This window comes from Gorilla gorilla, chromosome 5 (assembly GCF_029281585.2).
Source record: "Gorilla gorilla gorilla isolate KB3781 chromosome 5, NHGRI_mGorGor1-v2.1_pri, whole genome shotgun sequence".
Taxonomy (NCBI): Eukaryota; Metazoa; Chordata; class Mammalia; order Primates; family Hominidae; genus Gorilla; species Gorilla gorilla.
Window position 1 is genome coordinate 188,016,561 of NC_073229.2, and position 19,261 is coordinate 188,035,821.

Sequence of the window (19,261 nt, forward strand, 5' to 3'; positions counted from 1 at the left end):
AAGCAGAATGAAAACAAATTTAACTTGTCATCTAATTTATTAAAGATAAAACCATCAGAATGTACTTGACACCTTAATTCAACACGGATGTTATAGATTGGATCTTTTAAAACTACGCAACCATATGCATGTTTGTTTATGTGTGGACGCACACATATCTCAGATGAACCCCTTCTCTTGGTAACGGGGAGCAGGCTGGCAAATCCTCCCTTTCCACTGTTTCCAGCTGGGTTTGGAGAAGGGTGATGCAACTGTTGTTGTCCTCTTGTGTGCTATTACAGCACCCATGCATCTTCCAACATTTATTGGACACTTACTGTATACCAGTACTTTGTTAAATGCCGTTTTATTTGGAATGAATGCCTGTTTATTCTCTCACCTAATTCTCACAACAGCATACAAAGCAGGTGCTATTCTTACTCCCATTTCCCAGTTGAGTAAGCCAAGACTTAAGGAGATCAAGTGAATTTTTCAAGATGAGAGGCAGCTAGCAAAGGGGACAGTCTGACCCAGCCATATGACTCCTGCACACGTGGTCTCAAGCCTTCTTTTACTTACGCTCTCCTGCTGGACTGAAAGCTCCATGCCTGTCACCGTATATGTGGATAATAACAGATGTAGTTGCATTGAATTAAACTACAGAGTGTTTTACTTCCGTGCCCCAGATGATTAATGGGCGTCACTGGTTCTCAACTGAGGCCGTTTTGCCCCTAGGGGACATTTGGCGATGTCTAGAGACATTTTTGGCTGTTGCAAGTTGGGGAGGAGGTGCTACTGGCATCTGGTGATTAGAGGCCAGGGATGCTGCTAAACATCCTGGGGACAGGACAGCCCCCACAATAAAAAAAAAATGTCGCACCAGAAATACCAGTAGTGTCGGGGTTGAGAAATCTGGTGTATATCAGTTTGGTAACTTTTTGTGAAATATAGAGGCAAGATTATCCCCAGCAGTCATAGCAGTGAAAGGTTTATGCTTATCACATGTGTTCTGAGGATAATTTTTTGAGCATTTTCACTGTTGAATCCTTTTTTTCAGCAATTGCCGGTTGTTAAAAATCAAGACTCATCTTTGTCATTCTCCCAAGATACAACATTAACACAAGCTAGGCTGATGCCTGGTGTCATGGAAATACTGCACCAGCCAGAGACGCGTGGTTTTGTTTAGGGCTTGTGCATTGTGAACTTGGTCTACATTTTTCATCGTATAGCATTAAAACTTTAAAGAAAAGTATACAAGCATACTTTTAGCATCTCTACTTCCTGAATAGCATGTTTATAAACATGGGCCAACAGGATTAAACTAACTGCATGTGTTGAGTCACCAAACACAGTAAAATTATCACTAAATTCTGCATATTCTTTACGTTCACTTGGAATTATAAAAGCAGATGCTACTCTTGTATGCTTAACAGTATTTGACTAGAATAAAATAAGTTCAAAGGCAGTGTTTTTTTATTTTTGATTTTTGATACTTTTAATGAGAAGCTTAAATATTGGTATTTGGTATTACATTCATAATTTATCCATGAGCTCTTAATATGTTATACCATTGTAAACAAACAATCCTGTAAATAACATCTTCTAGATAAATATGTTTGTAACAATAAACTGTGATATCCATTTCTTATTTATTTATTTATTTATTTTTTTGAGACCGAGTCTCGCTCTCTCTCCCAGGCTGGAGTGCAGTGGCGTGATCTCGGCTCACTGCAAGCTCCGCCTCCCGTGTTCACGCCATTCTCCTGCCTCAGCCTTCCGAGTAGCTGGGACTACAGGTGCCCGCCACCACGCCCGGCTAATTTTTTTTGTATTTTTTAGCAGAGACAGGGTTTCACTGTGTTAGCCAGGATGGTCTCGATCTCCTGACCTCATGATCTGCCCACCTCAGCCTCCCAAAGTGCTGGGATTACAGGCGTGTGCTGCTGCGCCCAGCTGATGTCCATTTCTTATGAAAAAATTTAACCACAGATCTCTAGGACTGCATTGCTTTATCTGCAAACCCCTACTCAATTTATTAGCATTATGCTGTTTACTGTAATCCTACATGTTGGCATTTCAGGCATAGCACTATGGTCAACTCTGTGGTCCCATTGGTCTTGAAGTGTGCTTGTGTTTCCTGGGTCATGGGTCTGCTGTAGTCTTTGCAGGCACCCAGCACACAAAGGTGGCACATGAGAGTCACTGAATGCATGCTGGCTAACCAATTTCTGCTATTACGTGGATTAATTTCTGGCTTCATCATGTCAAGTTCATAAATTAGACATCAAAAATTATAAAATAGGTAATATGTTTTTAAATATATAATATGGTATTAAAGTAATAACTTCAGATTTTGTCAAAACTTGTTAATGTGTGATTGGATTTAAAAATGGAGGTTTAGACTGAATCACCACTAGGATAGAGGAGAGATGGCAAAGTGAGTGGGAGACGAGTATTTATATGCAGAATTTATAGGAGAAACTTTGCAGATGGATTCCATGAGCCTTGGGCTTCTAAACCACATAGAAAGTCTAAAAGGGAGTAGAGGTGAACGCTTGTGGAGAGGTGCGTGTGGAAAATGATGTGGCTGTGTTGGGAATCCTCATTCCCTCACAGGGAGGAGGTGGCTGGGGGAGCCACACCCTTCATCTGTAGCCTAGTGAGAGGATTTCCATCAGCTGTTGCAGGGCTCTTGAAGTGTGTTCTTACACCTGGGAGATGCAGCGTACTGCTGCCTGAGAAGGATGAAGTGGGCTCTAGTAAGAGCATAGAGATGCCTGGGATTGCCCTGCACTCCCAGAAGTTTTTGGAGCAAGGGATGTATCATTGTCTTCCGATCCAAATACTGGCCATGTGAAAGAGCTGGTGTGGGACTGTCCTGGGTCTTGCCCAACAGTGCCACCTAGAAGGATGGAGGGACCCCAGCAGCAAGGAGCTGAAAGGGATGCTCCGTTTCTGGGAGCTCGGGAGGGATCTGAAGATACTGCCCCGAATCAAGCTGCATACACGTGGGTCAGCAGAGTGCAGGAGATCAGACCCAGAAATGGGAACCTGAAGAATACTGTGAGGTCCCCATGAAAGCATAAAACCACTCAGGCTAGCTAAGAATTGCCCACCCCTTTCCCAGACTCACACAGGTGTGAAATACCATATTAGCAAGTTGATCAAGAATCATAAAATGGATATTCCAGTTGCAAACCTTTTTTCTCATAATATACGTGATGCTTTTTAAGTGAACCAATGTCCCACACCCCGACACACACACATATAGCACTCATATCTGTAAACACTCAACACCCAGGAAAGCCGGTCTGTATCCCCAGGCTGACCACAGATCTGTGGCGTCTATGGGCCAGTCTGATCAGATTTCCTCTTAAGAACTTAAACTGGAAGGAAGCAAAGAAACTGTTGTTACTTAGTAAGAGAAAAAAGAGACACAGGAGTTTCTGTGGCTGCTGATGGTGGAGCGCTCACGTGAAGATCCACCTGCTTCCGCTGTGGGAGTCCGGGAATCTGCTTCGGATCCCACCCCACACCCCATTCTCCAACCGGAGGGCAGCTTCTTGTCACAGCCTTATTCTAGGGCTCCATGAGGGGGGTCTCTCATCACCCCTTACATAAACAGCTCCTTATCTGTTCCACCTAGAGGGAATGTTTGTTCCTAGCAAACAAATGAGCCTAAACTAAAATATGCTAAAGGAAAGAAAACCTCTGTATCTGTTTGGAGAAGAAATGAAAAGCAAATTAACTTCTGAGGTATTTGGAATTAGTTTGGGGTTTTGTTTGCATGTTTGTTTTTTACTAGAAACCTAAACGAAAGGCAAAGTTGGTTTTGAAAGATGACTCATTTCTAATTCAAAGTGTTTAAAAACGTCCTAGTTTTCAACTCTCCGTAAGTCTTAGGCATTCCTGGGGCCTCATTCAGGCTCTGTGGGGCTGAGAAACTCCCCTAAGCTCATTGTCCTGGACGTTATGTCTGAGAACTATTGGCCAGAGATTCTTACAGGGTTATTACACTAATCTAGTGGGACACCTGGGTGCTTTCGCAAAAAGGACAAGATCAGTTCTCAGTGCTATCATGATGCGGTAATTTAAATAGCCCATTACACTGTTCATAGCAATTTCCCCCTTTTATACTTGAAATGGAGCTGCGGTTGGGCAAGTGTCATACATAATCAGATGTCAGAGCCATGACCAGCATTCTCCAGTGCTTGTGGCTCAGATTTATGCCTATCCCTTTGGGGCTTCCCTGGTTATTACAAGAGCCCCACTTATCTGCAGGGGATGTATTCCAAGACCTCCAGATGCCTGAAACTGGGCATAGTACTGAGCCCTGTACACCCAGTTTTTTTCTTGTACACACATATTATACCTAATTATAACAACGTACTATAATAAAAATTATGTGAATGTGGTCTCTCTCAAAAAATACTCATGTTTCTTCTGATGATATGAGACGATAAAATGCCTACAGGATGAGAGGAAGTGAGTGAATGACGTGGACATTGTGATGTCGCTTTTGACTTTCTGATGAAACCTCAGAAGGAGGATCATCTGCTTCAGGTGACTCTGGATCCTGGAGCCTGGGTAATGATGACGTTGATGGTTGGATGTCAGAAGTGGACGATGTTGAAAGTTAATGGGCAGGTAGCTTCTACACCTTGGATAAGGTGGACAAAGGGGTGACTCACATTGCAAGCAGGCTGGAGCGGGACTGTATTAGGGTTCTCTAGAGGGACAGAACTAATAGGATAGATGCATATATGAAAGGGAGTTTATTAAAGGGAATTGACTTACACAATCACAAGCTGAAGTCCCACGATAGGCCGTCTGCAAGCTGAGGAGCAAGGAAGCCAGTGGTTGACTAGTCTGAGTCCAAAACCTCAAAAGTAGGGAAGCCAACAGTGCAGCCTTCAGTCTGTGGCCAGAGGCCCAATGGCTCCTGGCAAACCACTGGTGTAAGTCCAAGACTCCAAAAGCTGAAGAACTTGGAGTCTGATGTTCAAGGGCATGAAGCATCCAGCGTGGGAGAAAGATGAAGGCCAGAAGACTCAGCAAGTCCAGTCTTTCTGGTTTCTTCTGCCTGCTTTATTCTAGCTGTGCTGGCAGCTGATTAGATGGTGCCCACTCAGATTGAGGGTGAGTCTGTCTGTCCCAGTCCACTGACTCAAATGTTAATCTCCTTTGGCAATACCCTCACACACATACCCAAAAACAATACTTTGCATCCTTCAGTCCAATCAAGTTGACACTCAGTATTAATTGTCACTGGGACTGTGTTTCATGATGCTACTCAGCATGGTGTAAAATTGAACACTTATGAATTATTTCAGAAATTTTCCATTTAATATTTTCAGACAACAGTTGACTGTGGGTAACTGAAACTGCAGAAAATGAAACCACAGATAACGGGACTACTGTATGTAATACGTAAGGTCATAATCATGCCTTCCTTAATCTATAGGACAAGTGAGAGGCAGCTTGGTGATGTGGTGTGTGAGGCTTAGGTAAGACCCATCCTTTAATGTCTATCTTACATGTCTACCGTCAATGTCAGAAATCCATTCAGTATATCATTTCTCTAGGCATATAGTGAATGAATTAATAATTGCATTCATTAAACTAACATTATATGTCTTTTCCTGCAAAAGGTACTGGTAAAGAAAGTGGGGAGATAGAGAAGGGAGAGAGAAAAATGGCCTAAGGGCTGTGGTGTGTGCTTGTAGTCCCCGCTACTTGGGGAGCTGAGGCAGGAAGATTGCTTGAGCCCAGGAGTTTGAGTCTAGCCTGGGCAACTTAGTGAGACCCATCTCGAAAAAAAAAAAGGAAAAAAATTTTAAAAAGTACAGCTTCTATGTAAGAAAACAAAAACTACATAGGAGAAGTGAGTTCTAGCTTTTTATACCACTGTAGGATAATTGTAGTTAAGAATACACAGTTTCAAATAGCTAGAAGGAGGATATTGAATGTTCTCAACACAAGGAAGTGATAAATGTTTGAGATGATATGCTGATTACCCAGATCTGATCACTATAGATTGTATGTATCAGGACATCACTATGTACTCTTTAAATATATACAATTATGCATCAATTAAATTCAATAGAAATAGTAAAATATTTAAGATGCAGTTTCTTCCCTCATGAAATTAGCGATTCAGTATATACATAGTCGTTAAGAGGATGAAGAAAAATTAGGGCGAAATAGTAGGTGTGGGTAGAATGCAGAGGGCTTTATGGAGAGAATCTTGGAATGTCGGTTTTGAAGGGCAGATTGCAGCCAGATAACGAAAAGTCTTAACACGCCCTGTCAGCCAGAGCCTGGTTAGGGAGCGAGGACCCACACTAGGTGTTTCAAAGAGGGACTTTTATATGGGGGCTTGATCTCATAGGCATTGCCATGAAAGGGCCAGAAGAAAACACCAAGGTAACCCTGACAGCTGCAGGTGCCACCTTGAGGGCTGGGAGAACAAGGGGAGAGATGGGGTTTTCAGAACCTGGAACTTGGAGAGAGGGCTTTATAGAGGCGGGACTCAGGCTTCCAAGAAAGGGGTCTGACCCAGCTGCTTCTAGGACTCTTAGGAACTCAGCTAGGCTGTTTCTGGGAGCATAGAAAGAAAGTGGAAGCTGGAACCTTCGGTCACTGCTGGAGTAAAGTGCCCCTGCAGGGGTGATGCTGACAGGAAGCAAAGAGAAGGGAGGAACCTCTTTCTGCACCCACTTGATTTAGAGTTTCCTTCTAGTGTCTTCTAGTTACTTGGCAGAACCTAATGGAGGCAGCTGGCAAGGGGGCCTGGGAAGTGTGGTATACAGAGCCACAGCCCAGTGTCACAGAAGGGTTTACAAGGGTGCATTTGGAGCTGAGAGCCAGTAGCAAAGTAACCAGGCTCCTGGTGATAGGAAAGCTTGAGAAACCTATTTTGTAGGAAATGGGATTCATCAGCTGTTTTAAGCAAGGGTGAGCCATGAGCTTGGCACAGATGCAGAGGTCACTTTGGTTGAGGGATGAGACCCTAAGGTAGGGAGGCTAGTTAGGAAGCCATGGCAGGTTGCATTTTCCAGCACCCACTATCTCCCATCCCGTCCATTCTTCTTCCATTGTAACTTTGTCACTTCTCCAATTGAAAGGTGACATCTATTCTTCCTCCCCTTGAATTGGGCAGATTTATGACTAGAGTGGAAGAGATGCTGTAGGGCTTATGTGATTCGGCAGTGAAAGGCTCTATACCTTTTTCTGAGTGTTCGTTAAGTTTCTCACTTTCAGAACCAGCCACTGTGCTGGGAGGAAGCCGAAGTAGCCATAGAAAAGACTAGGTCTGGCGTTCCATCTGATAGCCAGGGTCAATCTTCAATAAAAATTAAAAAAAATTAATATAGCACATAATGAGTTTACTTCTGGTTGGGTGGTATTACGAGGTGTATGTGGTGGGAATTCTGTTAAGTGTTTGGGGACACGGGTCTGGAGCTCAGTGGAGAGGCAAGGTGTGAATATGGGGGTCATCGTGGACAGAAGTCAAATGAGCTCTCCTTGGAAAGAAGAGTAGAATGAGGAGAAAGGGAGTAAGGACAGAACTGTGGGGGAATCTGACATTGAAAAAGGCAAGGAAGAAGCAGAGAATTAAGAGGAGAAACAGGAAGTTATCTTGCTGAAATCACTGATGAAGAGAATTTCAGAAAGGATGGAGTTGTGGTGCCAAATTCTGCAAACAAGTGGCTAGAAGAACTGGAAAGAGGTCATGTGTTAGCTTCCCAGGGCTGCTGTAAAAAGTACCACAAAATGGGTGGCTTAGAGCAACAATAATTTGTTTTCTCATCGATATGGAGGCTAGAAGTCTGCAATCAAAGTGTTGGCAGGGCCTTGTTCCCTCTGAAAGCTCTTAGGAAGAATTTGTCCTTGCCTCCCTAGCTTCTGGTGACATCAGACCTTGGTGTTCCTTGGCTTGTAGATGCGTCACTCCAGTCACTGCCTCCATTGTCCATGGTGGTCTCCCTGTGTGTTTTGCAGTCTCTTCTTTTTTTATAAAAACACCAGTCAGATTAGATTAGGGCCCGCCCTAATGACCTCATATTAACTTGATGACATCTGCAAAGACCCTAATTCCAGATAACCTCAAATTCACAGGCTTGGGGTGGATGTTAATGTTTGGGAGGCACTCTTTAGCCCAGTACAGGCCATCTTTGGAGATGGTTACGGAGAGAGTGGTCTCCATGAGTGGTGTGGGCAGATGTAGGTAGCATTGATGAGAGGGGTAAGAGATGGAGCACATGGACAGCTCTTTGAAGCACCTGGCCAGGGGAGAGGAGAGTGGAGGTGGCATGCTAGAGAGACAGGTAGAGGTTTTTCTTTTTTTCCTTCTGGATGGGAGCAACTGGGGCAAGTTTATAGGCTGGGGCAAGCATCCAGTTGACAGAGAAAGAATCACGGTTTGAGTTAGGAGAACGACAGTAGGTGGAGCCGGGTCTGGCAGAGGAAGGATATTGTGGGATCCCACTCAAGGTTGGAGTTCATGCAGAAGGAGGAGGACCCACAGCCCTGGATGGAGACGTCAGCCTGAGTGCCGTGCAGCCACAGACCCAGGAGCAGATGGAGCCGGACAGGCTGCAGTCATAAAGGAGCTGCCCTTTTTTGCTTCTCCATGGTCTAGGTCTGTTTCATTGTTCTCTTATTTTTGAAGGTAGCTATGAAAACATATTCCTGCCATCTGGCTCTTCAAAGGCATTGTAGGTTGCTGGCTTGCTCCAGAGGCCACGATGAAGCAGTCAGTGCCACCTCCAGGGCTGGGGTCAGCTCTGCTAACAATAGGCGCCCCCGGTTCCTGTGGGAGGCACTTCCCTGCACACAGAGAAGAACTGGGGAGAAAGATGGAGAGGACAAGGCTGAGGCCCCACAACACCGTGAAATGAGTTGACTGATGTCAGGCCCAGAGCTTTGTTTATTTTGGGGAGGGGTCGTGAATTCAGAGTCCTTTTGAGAGGGGGTGGAGGAATTTCACATGAGTAACCATTGGCATGGATCGTTTCTGTGCTCTGAGCCCCCTGAGGTTTCCCATGAAGCACCATTTCTGTTGATTTTTCTTTCAGGATGGTGGCGTTGGAGGGTTCTGAGGGAGTCAGTTTTCTCAAGCCTTCTGAATTCTGAACTTGTGGAAAAAGATACAGAGAATTCAATTGAGAGGGGTCAAATTTGCTCTTGGCTGGAAAAACTGGATCCAATGGCTTGTTTGTGAAGCCCAAATGAGCGCCCTACTCCCTTTCTCCTGAGTTGAACTTCCCAGCTGAGCCTATGGGCCCAGCAGATGGGCAGGGCCTGCTCTTCAGGGCGATGTGGCCTGAGGGGACAGGCAGCTCGAGAGAAAGCCTGGGAGAGCCAAGAGCCGCTTCCCCGACTCCCAGAGGAATGAGGCCATGGTTGTGGGATGCGTATTGTCCCATCTCGTGCGAATCTTCTTTACTGTCCTCAGGAAGAGCCGACAAGAGATGAGAAAAGGCGGCTGCTTCTTCCTCCACCCTCCTGAGAGGGCGACAGTGTTGGTGGACATTCTGATCTCGTGGGCTGGCAGGGAGGTAGGAGAGGGTGCTCTCCTTGCAAACACTTACTGAGTACACATCATGAGATAGTTTCCATGGGGCAGCTTATTGCTCTAGATAATATCAGTGACCTGTGCAAGACTTCATCTTCTTGGGAGAAAGTACAACAGAGAGGGAGAACCCCTGGGGTGCAGAGCCAGACAGCTGCTTTCCTTTTCTGGGTTTGCTGTATCCTGGGCAATGGGGTCTTCGGCCATTTCCTCAAACCTCCCTGGGGCCACAGATCCACAGTCTTTAAGACAAAGGTGAGAGAACCTTGTTTAGGAAACATATATGACTAAAGGCTCACTAGGTTAAGCAGGACAGGCTGAAAAACTGACAGTGGTTCTTCAAACTGAGCAGAGATTGGGCTGCTGAGGGCCTGTGGCTCAGTGCCCTCTGCAGTGGATACAGCCGTGGGAGTGGTCTACTCTCCTGTGTGTGCTTCTTACAGGTGGGGGGAATAATTGCCCCAAACCCTCACTGCAGGGTGCTCGTATTTCCTTGATTCTCCTGAACCGTACTGGACTCAAATATTTTTCCCTTACACGTCCCAGATTTTAGTCTGGGAAATATCTTAATGATTTCTATAGCCAAAGGTAAGGTGAGCTTATGGTAAGAATAGGGATTTCTTAGGAGAAGAGGCTGCCTTGGAGAGTCTCCCAGTTCCTGGAGAATTAATTAGCTGAAGCCCATCTCCTCACTCTTCTGTGAATACATAGTGTTTATCCGCTCCTGTCTGTGAGCTCATGTTGATTTCTTTGTCTGAAGTGGCTTCCTTCCTCTCCACTTGTCTCCTCCCAGCCTGACATTACAAGTGCACATTCTGCCTCATCCACAGAGTTCCACTTGATGATTCCAGCGCTCCACGATAGCTCCTCTACTTCTCCAATCTCCTAAAGCACTTACAGTCTGTACCATGTAATTTAGAAATTCATTATATCCTGTCTTATTTCGTTCTCTAAGTGTTCATTGTGTTAGTCTTGTCTTTTGTTGAATATAACATATTTTGAGAGCAAGGTCTGTGTCTTCCCCAGTGTGTGGACTTCTTGTGTTTCCACAGCTGGGATCTACTTCCCAACCTTGAGGAGCATATAATCTGGTAGAGGATGAACCTATGAATTTATCACTTGATCGAATATGGTAAAACTGTTAGGCAATTGTGAACCATCCACCATGGGAATTTGGGAGGAAGGAGACTGACTTTAGGCTGGGGGGGTTAGGTCCATACCTCCTCCGAGAGGAAAACAGCAGTGCAGTGGTGGCAATAGTGCTGACTTTTAAAGGCTGAGAGGGATGTTGAGTGAGAAAAAGAAGTTATTCTATGGAGAAGAAATGGCATGTGTAAAGATCTGGGGCATATATTTGGAGAATAATGAGTAATGTATGTTGACTGGTGAATAGTTTACATTTGGTAGGAGGTAGGGCTGGATATGATCAGAGCTGCACTTTGGGAAGATTAGTATGACATGAGGTTTAGAACATCCTGGAGGTAGAGATACTACTTACAAAGCAACTACAACAGCCCAGGTAGGAGAGAGAATGGCTTAAAGTAGGTGGTAGAAGTGAAAATAGAAAGGGACAAATGGTAGCCATTTTCGAAAACGGAGTTGAGAAAATGCTAAGTGTGCAGTGGAAGCCGAGAGGAGTTTCAAGAAGGGCAGAGGGGTGGGGGGGCGGTAAGTGAACTGTGTCTATTGCTGCAGAAAGGGTAAGAAATTTGCATCTGGTTGTTAGGTGGTTAGTAGCAGGTCATACCTTGGTGGAACCATATGCAGATATGAACACAAAGAAGGTGATAACAATTTCCACTTGACCTTTGGAGTGCTCATCTCATTTGCTGTGAAATTTCATGTCATAATTGTTATTTGATGCATGAGAAGTGACTTCTGTAATTAGTGTCTTAAAGTATCATCTTTTTATGTCTCACAATTTTGTGGATCAGGAATTTGGGCAGACACTGGCCCACGGTTATTCTGCTTCACATAGAGTTTGACAGGGATCACTTTGTGGTCATTGGCAAGTGGGCTGGTCCAGAGGGTTCAAGATGGCTTTACGCATGCCCTTGCAGCTGTGGAAGAGTCTCCTGGGAGGCTGAGCTCGTGTGGGCCCCTCCCCTTCTCAGTACACACCAATTCCCTGGAGCCACACAGAACTTTCTTTAACTTTAGCTCTTTGGGAGGCTGTCTGAAGCCATGGAAGCCATCTTTTTAATAGAGAAGCTCTTTGAGGCATGCCTTGAACATCCCTTGCAGGACTTTCGTCTGTCTGAAATGACCCGTGAGACACCACCTTAGACCTTCTGAAGACCTAACAAAGAATCTTTCAATAACATCTTGGGTTTGATCTTTGCCGTGGAACCAGTTTTTCCTTTGAGAATCTTTTGCTGGGAGAGACTAAGGATAAGAAAGTTTTATTTTGTTTTTTTTCTTTTTATTTTTTTTTATTATTTTTTTTATTGATCATTCTTGGGTGTTTCTCACAGAGGGGGATTTGGCAGGGTCATAGGACAATAGTGGAGGGAAGGTCAGCAGATAAACAAGTGAACAAAGGTCTCTGGTTTTCCTAGGCAGAGGACCCTGCGGCCCTCCGCAGTGTTTGTGTCCTTGGGTACTTGAGATTAGGGAGTGGTGATGACTCTTAACGAGCATGCTGCCTTCAAGCATCTGTTTAACAAAGCACATCTTGCACCGCCCTTAATCCATTTAACCCTGAGTGGACACAGCACATGTTTCAGAGAGCACAGGATTGGGGGTAAGGTCACAGATCAACAGGATCCCAAGGCAGAAGAATTTTTCTTAGTACAGAACAAAATGAAAAGTTTCCCATGTCTACTTCTTTCTACACAGACACGGCAACCATCCGATTTCTCAATCTTTTCCCCACCTTTCCCCTCTTTCTATTCCACAAAACCGCCATTGTCATCTTGGCCCGTTCTCAATGAGCTGCTGGGTACACCTCCCAGACGGGGCGGCTGGCCGGGCAGAGGGGCTCCTCACTTCCCAGTAGGGGCGGCCGGGCAGAGGCGCCCCTCACCTCCCAGACGGGGCGGCTGGCCGGGCGGGGGGCTGACCCCTCTACCTCCCTCCCGGACGGGGCGGCTGGCCTGGCGGGGGCTGACCCCCACCTCCCTCCCGGATGGGGTGGCTGCCGGGTGGAGACACTCCTCACTTCCCAGACGGGGTGGTTGCCGGGCGGAGGGGCTCCTCACTTCTCAGATGGGGCGGTTGCCAGGCGGAGGGTCTCCTCACTTCTCAGACGGGGCGGCCGGGCAGAGATGCTCCTCACCTCCCAGACGGGGTTGCGGCAGGGCAGAGGCGCTCCTCACATCCCAGACGGGGTGGCGGGGCAGAGGCGCTCCCCACATCTCAGATGATGGGCGGCCGGGCAGAGACGTTCCTCACTTCCTAGATGGGATGGCGGCCGGGAAGAGGCGCTCTTCACTTCTTAGATGGGATGGCGGCCGGGCAGAGACGCTTCTCACTTTCCAGACTGGGCAGCCAGGCAGAGGGGCTCCTCACGTCCCAGACGATGGGCGGCCAGGCAGAGACGCTCCTCACTTCCCAGACGGGGTGGTGGCCGGGCAGAGGCTGCAATCTCGGCACTTTGGGAGGCCAAGGCAGGCGGCTGGGAGGTGGAGGTTGTAGCGAGCCGAGATCACGCCACTGCACTCCAGCCTGGGCACCATTGAGCACTGAGTGAACCAGACTCCGTCTGCAATCCCGGCACCTCGGGAGGCCGAGGCTGGCGGATCACTCGCGGTCAGGAGCTGGAGACCAGCCTGGCCAACACAGCGAAACCCCGTCTCCACCAAAAAAACACGAAAACCAGTCAGGCGTGGTGGCGCGCACTCGGCAGGCTGAGGCAGGAAAATCAGGCAGGGAGGTTGCAGTGAGCTGAGACGGCAGCAGTACAGTCCAGCTTCGGCTCGGCATCAGAGGGAGACCGTGGAAAGAGAGGGAGAGAGAGACCGTGGGGAGAGGGAGAGGGAGAAAGTTTTATTTTCAAACCTAGCAAGTCCTGGCTCCTTTATATTTCTTCTACATTCTGTTTATAAAAACTAACAGTTCCTTTCTTGGTTCATCTTTGTTTTGAATTTTATCATTGACAACCAGGAGATGAGTTCTGTATGCCACCTGGGAAGCTCCTAGGCCTAATTCATGAATTCATAGCTGTACCTTCTGTTTTCCATGTTCGTCAAGGGATGGGTTCATTCAACTGTTTGCCATCACATAACATGGGCTATCTCTACTCCAGTCTCTAATAACAACTTCTCACTGTCCCTCCTTCCCCATTAAGAGATGTCTTGAGGCCTTCCAGACCTTGCTCCACCTCCACCACCAGGTCTCCAGTCCTGAGCCACATGCTGCCATTTTTGTCTCAGAAGCACCCCTCTTCCAGGTAACAAGTGTTTTTTTTTTCTGGTAACCTATTGCTGAATAACTACCCCAAAAGTCAGTGACTGAAAGCACATGCAATTTGACTATGTTTTGTCATTTGGGAAGTGAGGAATTTGAACAAGAGTCAGCTGGATGATTCTTTAATTTCATGTTATATTAACTGAGGTCACCTAGTGCTGGGGACTGAACATTTGTGTCCCCTCAAAATTCATCCCTTTGAAATCCTCACTGCCATTGTGATGGTGTTAGGAGGTGGGGTATTTGGGAGGTGATTAGGTCATGGGGATGGAGCCCTTATGAATAGGATTACTTCCTTATAAGGAGAGACACAAGTGCTAGCTCTCCCTTTCTACTTTCTGCCCCTGCGACAATACAATGAGAAGGTACCCATCTGCAAACCAGGAAGCGAGTCCTTACCAGACACCAAATCTGCTGGTGCTTGGATCTTGGACTTCCCAGCCCCCAGAACTGTGAGAAATAAATGTTTGTTGGTTAAGCCAACCTGTCTGTGGTCTTCTGTTTTAGCAGCATGAATGGACTCAGACACCTGAAATTTTTCTGCTAGTAGCTGGGCTGGCCTGGGGGTTCAAGAAGGCTTCTGTCAGAGGCCCAGCACTCTGGTAGGGATAGGAAGCCTGGGCTCAGCTGATACCTCAGCTTCCCCATGTCATCTTAGGGCCTCCCCATAGCCTCTAAGGCGGGACTGTCAGATCTCTTACCTGGCAGCACAGGGCTCCAGGAGACCAAGGTGGAAGCTGCCTGTCCTTTTGAAGCCTGTGGACTGGCCTGCAGTCACTTCACCATACCCTGTTAGTCAAAGCTGAATAGTCACAGAGGAAGTCCATAAAATGCACTCTAACTAGACTACAAAGCCCCCTCTCAGCTGTCATTTCTCTAGGATAATCAATTTGTGTGCTTCACTCAGTGAGTTAAGAGCAATTTACAAAATGCCTGCTATGTGTTAAACACTGACAAAATATATATTTGCTGATAATTTTTATGATTGGTCAACTTGAATGATGAGTTATATAGAAGACTAAAGAGATTAGTCTCCTTCTCTTTTGTCCCTCAAAAGCTTAAACTTATTATATCACTACCTAGAAAAATGCCTACACCCAGCAGTCTGTATCTTGTCAATTTTTTCTTTCTTTCTTTTTTTTTTGAGACAGAATCTCACTCTGTCGCCCAGGCTGGAGTGCAGTGGTGCACTCTCGACTCACTGCAACCTCTGCCTCCTGGAGTGATTCTCATGCCTCAGCTTCCCGAGTAGCTGAGAACCATGCCTGGATAATTTCTGTATTTTTAGTAGAGGCGGGGTTTCACCATATTGGCCAGGTTGGTCTCGAACTCCTGGCCTCAAGTGATCCACCTGCCTCAGCCTCCCCAAGTGTGGGGATGACAGGCGTGAGCCACCGCACCTGGCCAGCAATTTTTTCTTTCTCTCGTGTCTTTATAATATTTAAAGTACCAGTCAAAAGTACCTGGTAACCATAGTGTTGAGTAATTGGGATATAATTACTGGGCCTCAGACTAGCCCAGAATTCCTGTGGGAGGGGAAATAGTGTCCCCTTAATAGGGAAGCACATCAAAGAACACGTGGCCATCTTTAATCTATAGGAGCTCATCATTCAAGTTGATCAATCATAAAAATTATCAGCAAGTTCATTTTGCCAGTGTTTAGCACATAGAAGGCATTTTGTAAGTACCTCTGAACTTACCAAGTGAAGCACACGAATGGATTCTCCAAGAGCAATGACAGAGCTTAGAGGGGGCTTTGTAGTCTAGTTAGAATCATGGCATTTTATGGACTTCCTCTGTGAATTTGTGTAACTCTCCCAATCTCACTCGGCCTCAGTTTTATTTGTAAAACATAATAAATATTCCATTATGTATCATGTAAAATGATTCTATTATGTACCACATAAAAATCTTCAACAAAATAGAGATTGTGTAGACTGTAAATGTTTAATATTTAATATATCTGTAGTGATTAAGCAAAGAGCTTTGGGGTGAGACCACCTAGAATTTGATCTTAGCTCCACCATTGACTTGCGCGTGTCACCTTGGTCAATCCACTCTTTAGCCCCTTTGAGCCCCGTTTCCGTTGACTGGAATATTGGTGTTGCGGTTCCTCTTTCATGTAGTACATGAAGCACAGTAGACTCAGTGCGTGGTGCTGTTATTTTTGTTGTAGTTGTTACTATTTTGTGCTCTGAGACTAGAACTCAAGGCTAAAATTTGCGTGCACCACACTTTGGATTTGCGTGGGCGAGTCAGTGCTGTCCTAAGTGGGGGGTCATCCGTTAGAGGCATTCTGCTGTGGCAGGAGCAGCTTCAGAAACACGGCAGGCTAAGGACAGTAGTTAGAAAATGTTATCCCAAATCAAGTCTGTTTGCTGCCATGTGTCAGCAAATCTCACGATGAAAAATACCCACATTTAAAAATGATTTCTTCCATAGTCATTTGATTTCTAATGAGACAGCTTGTTACTATCTGTTAAGTACTGGATTTTGCAGTTATGTCAGAAGTCCATGTCAGTGACATTAGTTAATCCTCAGTGGATTTGCCTTTAGTAATCAACTGGCATTTAATTAACATGCAAAAACTTCCCTGTGAAACCTAAATTCAATGTGTAGTAAGTCTCTTTGAGATAAGTTAGGGATGTTGTCAGGACATTTCATAGAGCATAGGCCTCCATGCTCTATTATTAACTTGAATTCCAGAGTTTTGAATATGCACATGAAGACACCAAGTGAGGACTCCGGCGAAGGATGTAGAGGTATTTTGGTGTGATCCTTAATGTCAGAGTCTCATCTCCCACGTGTCCTTCTCTTATTAATTCTCAAAACACTGAGCTAAGCAGCCACTTCTCAAACTGGGCCCTAAGCCAGCAGCATCTATAGCACCTGTTAGAACTGCAGGCTCTTGGGCCCCTCCCAGACCCAGTGAGTCAGACAGTCTGGGGGTGCCCCCCACCAGTCTGGATGTTCACAAGCCTCCAGGCGAGTCTGATCCTTGCAGTTTAAGACCAAGGAACTACGGTCTGGTATCTGGATAGGGGATCCGATGAATACAAACTATCTCTCAGAAGCTTAAATTCATTAAGCACCACCTAGAAAAATGTCTACACCCAGAAAGCTGGATCTATTTTTTCTTTTGTGTCTTTATTATATTTAAAGTATCAGTTAAAAATACCTGGTTCCCATAGTGATGAGCAATTAGGATATAAATGCATGGGTATGGATATAAATTCTAAAATCCTTGCAGGAGTTTAATATTTGCTTTACATTTAATAGGAAAAGAATGCCGTTGTTTTCTGCCTGGGTTGCATTTTTTTCCTTTCCTTTTACAAATTGGTTTAGCCACATCCTGTACTTTATTTGCTCCTCTCTCCCATAAGTCTAGAATTCGGGTACATTAGAAGCTATCCGTAAACTCCAGTGAGGACATGTGATAAATTTAAGTCGGAGCATTTAAAACGAGCTGGGAGAGTAGAGAGAGAAGTAAAAGCAGCCATTTGTGATGTGGGTGGCAGTTTTTAGAAAGTGTCTGTGGAGGGCTAGTGGCTTGGCATGAGGAAAGAGAGGCGTTCCTCAGTGTTGTCCACAGAACAGACACTCCTGTGACAGGTGTGATCTTCAGGCAGAGTGGTGCTCATGCACAGGCTTGCGTCAGCACACCTGCTGGTGCAGAATGGTAGGAGAAATATTTCCCCAAAGGACAGAATGCGGACGGCTGGACAGAAACCACTGGGGGAAGGTTCCTGGGAGGAATTCCAGAATGTTTTCTCTGGCAAATAGGACAGAGGAGGCAGAAAAGCAAACCGGATCTCACTCCAAGTCTTTATGGACACAGATGGAAAGGAGAGCAGGAAGAAATCACAGGTCACACGGTGGGAGACACGGTGTAGCTGAGGGGAACCTAGTCGTGTTTAGGTGTGACAAATGACTTGCACTGTTTGCCAGACAAACAGTGCCCCCCCACCCCCCACGGGGGTGTAATTCCACTAGTGACACTAATTCCGTTTCCAAAAGAAGCAAAATTCTTCTGCTATAAGATTCTTGATTTGTAAGAATTTCCCCAGCTCAGTGCTTCCCCTTAGCTTTTTCCTTTTTCATCTCTAAGAGGTTATCACTTCTCAAAAACAAGAGTGCTTTGCCACTTCTCTAGTAGCAAGGTATGAAAACATGCTCTAAAATACTTACTTCCTCCAGCTGTACTGCTGCAGGCGGCCGCCTGAGGGATGGAGATGTTCTGGGCTCAGGGTGGACGGGCCTCTAGACAGAGCTATGGACCCTTCTCCAAAGCTGTGCACGAGGGACGTAGGTTGGCATAAGATGCTACACAGAAAACCTGTCGTCTAGATTATTCACGTGGTGGAAAACCTCCGTTGGAGCATATTATCATAGAAGGGAAAAGGGTCTGTTCTCTCCACCACAAGCAATGGAGAATGTCCCATATCAAAGATAAGTTTGCAGCCAAGGTGGCCTTCATTGGTAACAGGTTCCATAATTGGCAATGATAGGTATTTTCCTTGCCTCGAAACACAGTCAAGAGGGGAGAGTGTGAGAAGCCAGGGACTTAGGACAGGAGGTGAGGTGATGAGTCATTTTGGTTTCTCAGAGCTGACCTCTGTTGTATTTTTATTTGGGGGTTCAGTCTCTGGCTTGAGGGCTCTTCAGAAAGGAGAGCTTACTTTTGTCATGGAAGGAGGGATGGAGACCTCACCCTCTTGCATGGCCAGCTGGAGCCCCAGGTGTCGCGTGTCCAGCTCGTGGGTGGCATGATGTCATGTTTGTTGACCACGTTGGACCTCATTCTGTCCCGAGAACTTACTGGGCTAGGAGTTGTGAAACCAGATTTCTTGTTATTTGCTTAGACTTGCTTTTTTTTTCCCCCCCATACCCACAAAATGAGAATCCTGGGCTTTTAGTATAATAAGGATTGAAAAATGATTATAAAATACAAGGCAAAAAGATCCATGCTATTTAAATGTTTACTGAGTATTATTTTGAGATTCATTTTATGTGCCATACTGCTTTACAAATAGTCTGTAATATTTTAATACAGCACTTTATCTTCGTAATCAAATCTTGAGAAGGCCCCCTATAGCTAATCTTTCTCAAAATCAGCTTAATTTATTAGTGGATAACTATACTTAGGCCTCTTTCTAGAACCTTATGAAGTTTGACATGCACTATTTTTAGACATTATGGGTTCTCTTACTGAGACGCTCCAAAGGGAACAGTGGGGGCAGATGTCCTCCAGGAACCTTGGCAATAAATCCCCCTGGGTGCATGACTTGGGGTCGCCAA

The 19,261-nt window shown here is 45.6% G+C and overlaps 1 long non-coding RNA gene across 2 annotated transcripts in view; it reads left to right on the forward strand.

Annotated features, from left to right (window-relative positions):
• LOC109027206 (uncharacterized) overlaps positions 1 to 19,261 on the forward strand; it is a 93,779-nt gene that overhangs the window by 20,053 nt on the left and 54,465 nt on the right. The window contains exon 2 of one of the 2 annotated variants that reach the window (XR_008680530.2): positions 13,845 to 13,946. The exons of the other annotated variant lie outside the window; for it this stretch is intronic. This is a non-coding gene — a long non-coding RNA (uncharacterized lncRNA). The remainder of the gene's footprint in view (positions 1 to 13,844; positions 13,947 to 19,261) is intronic. 2 annotated transcript variants of the gene reach the window in all.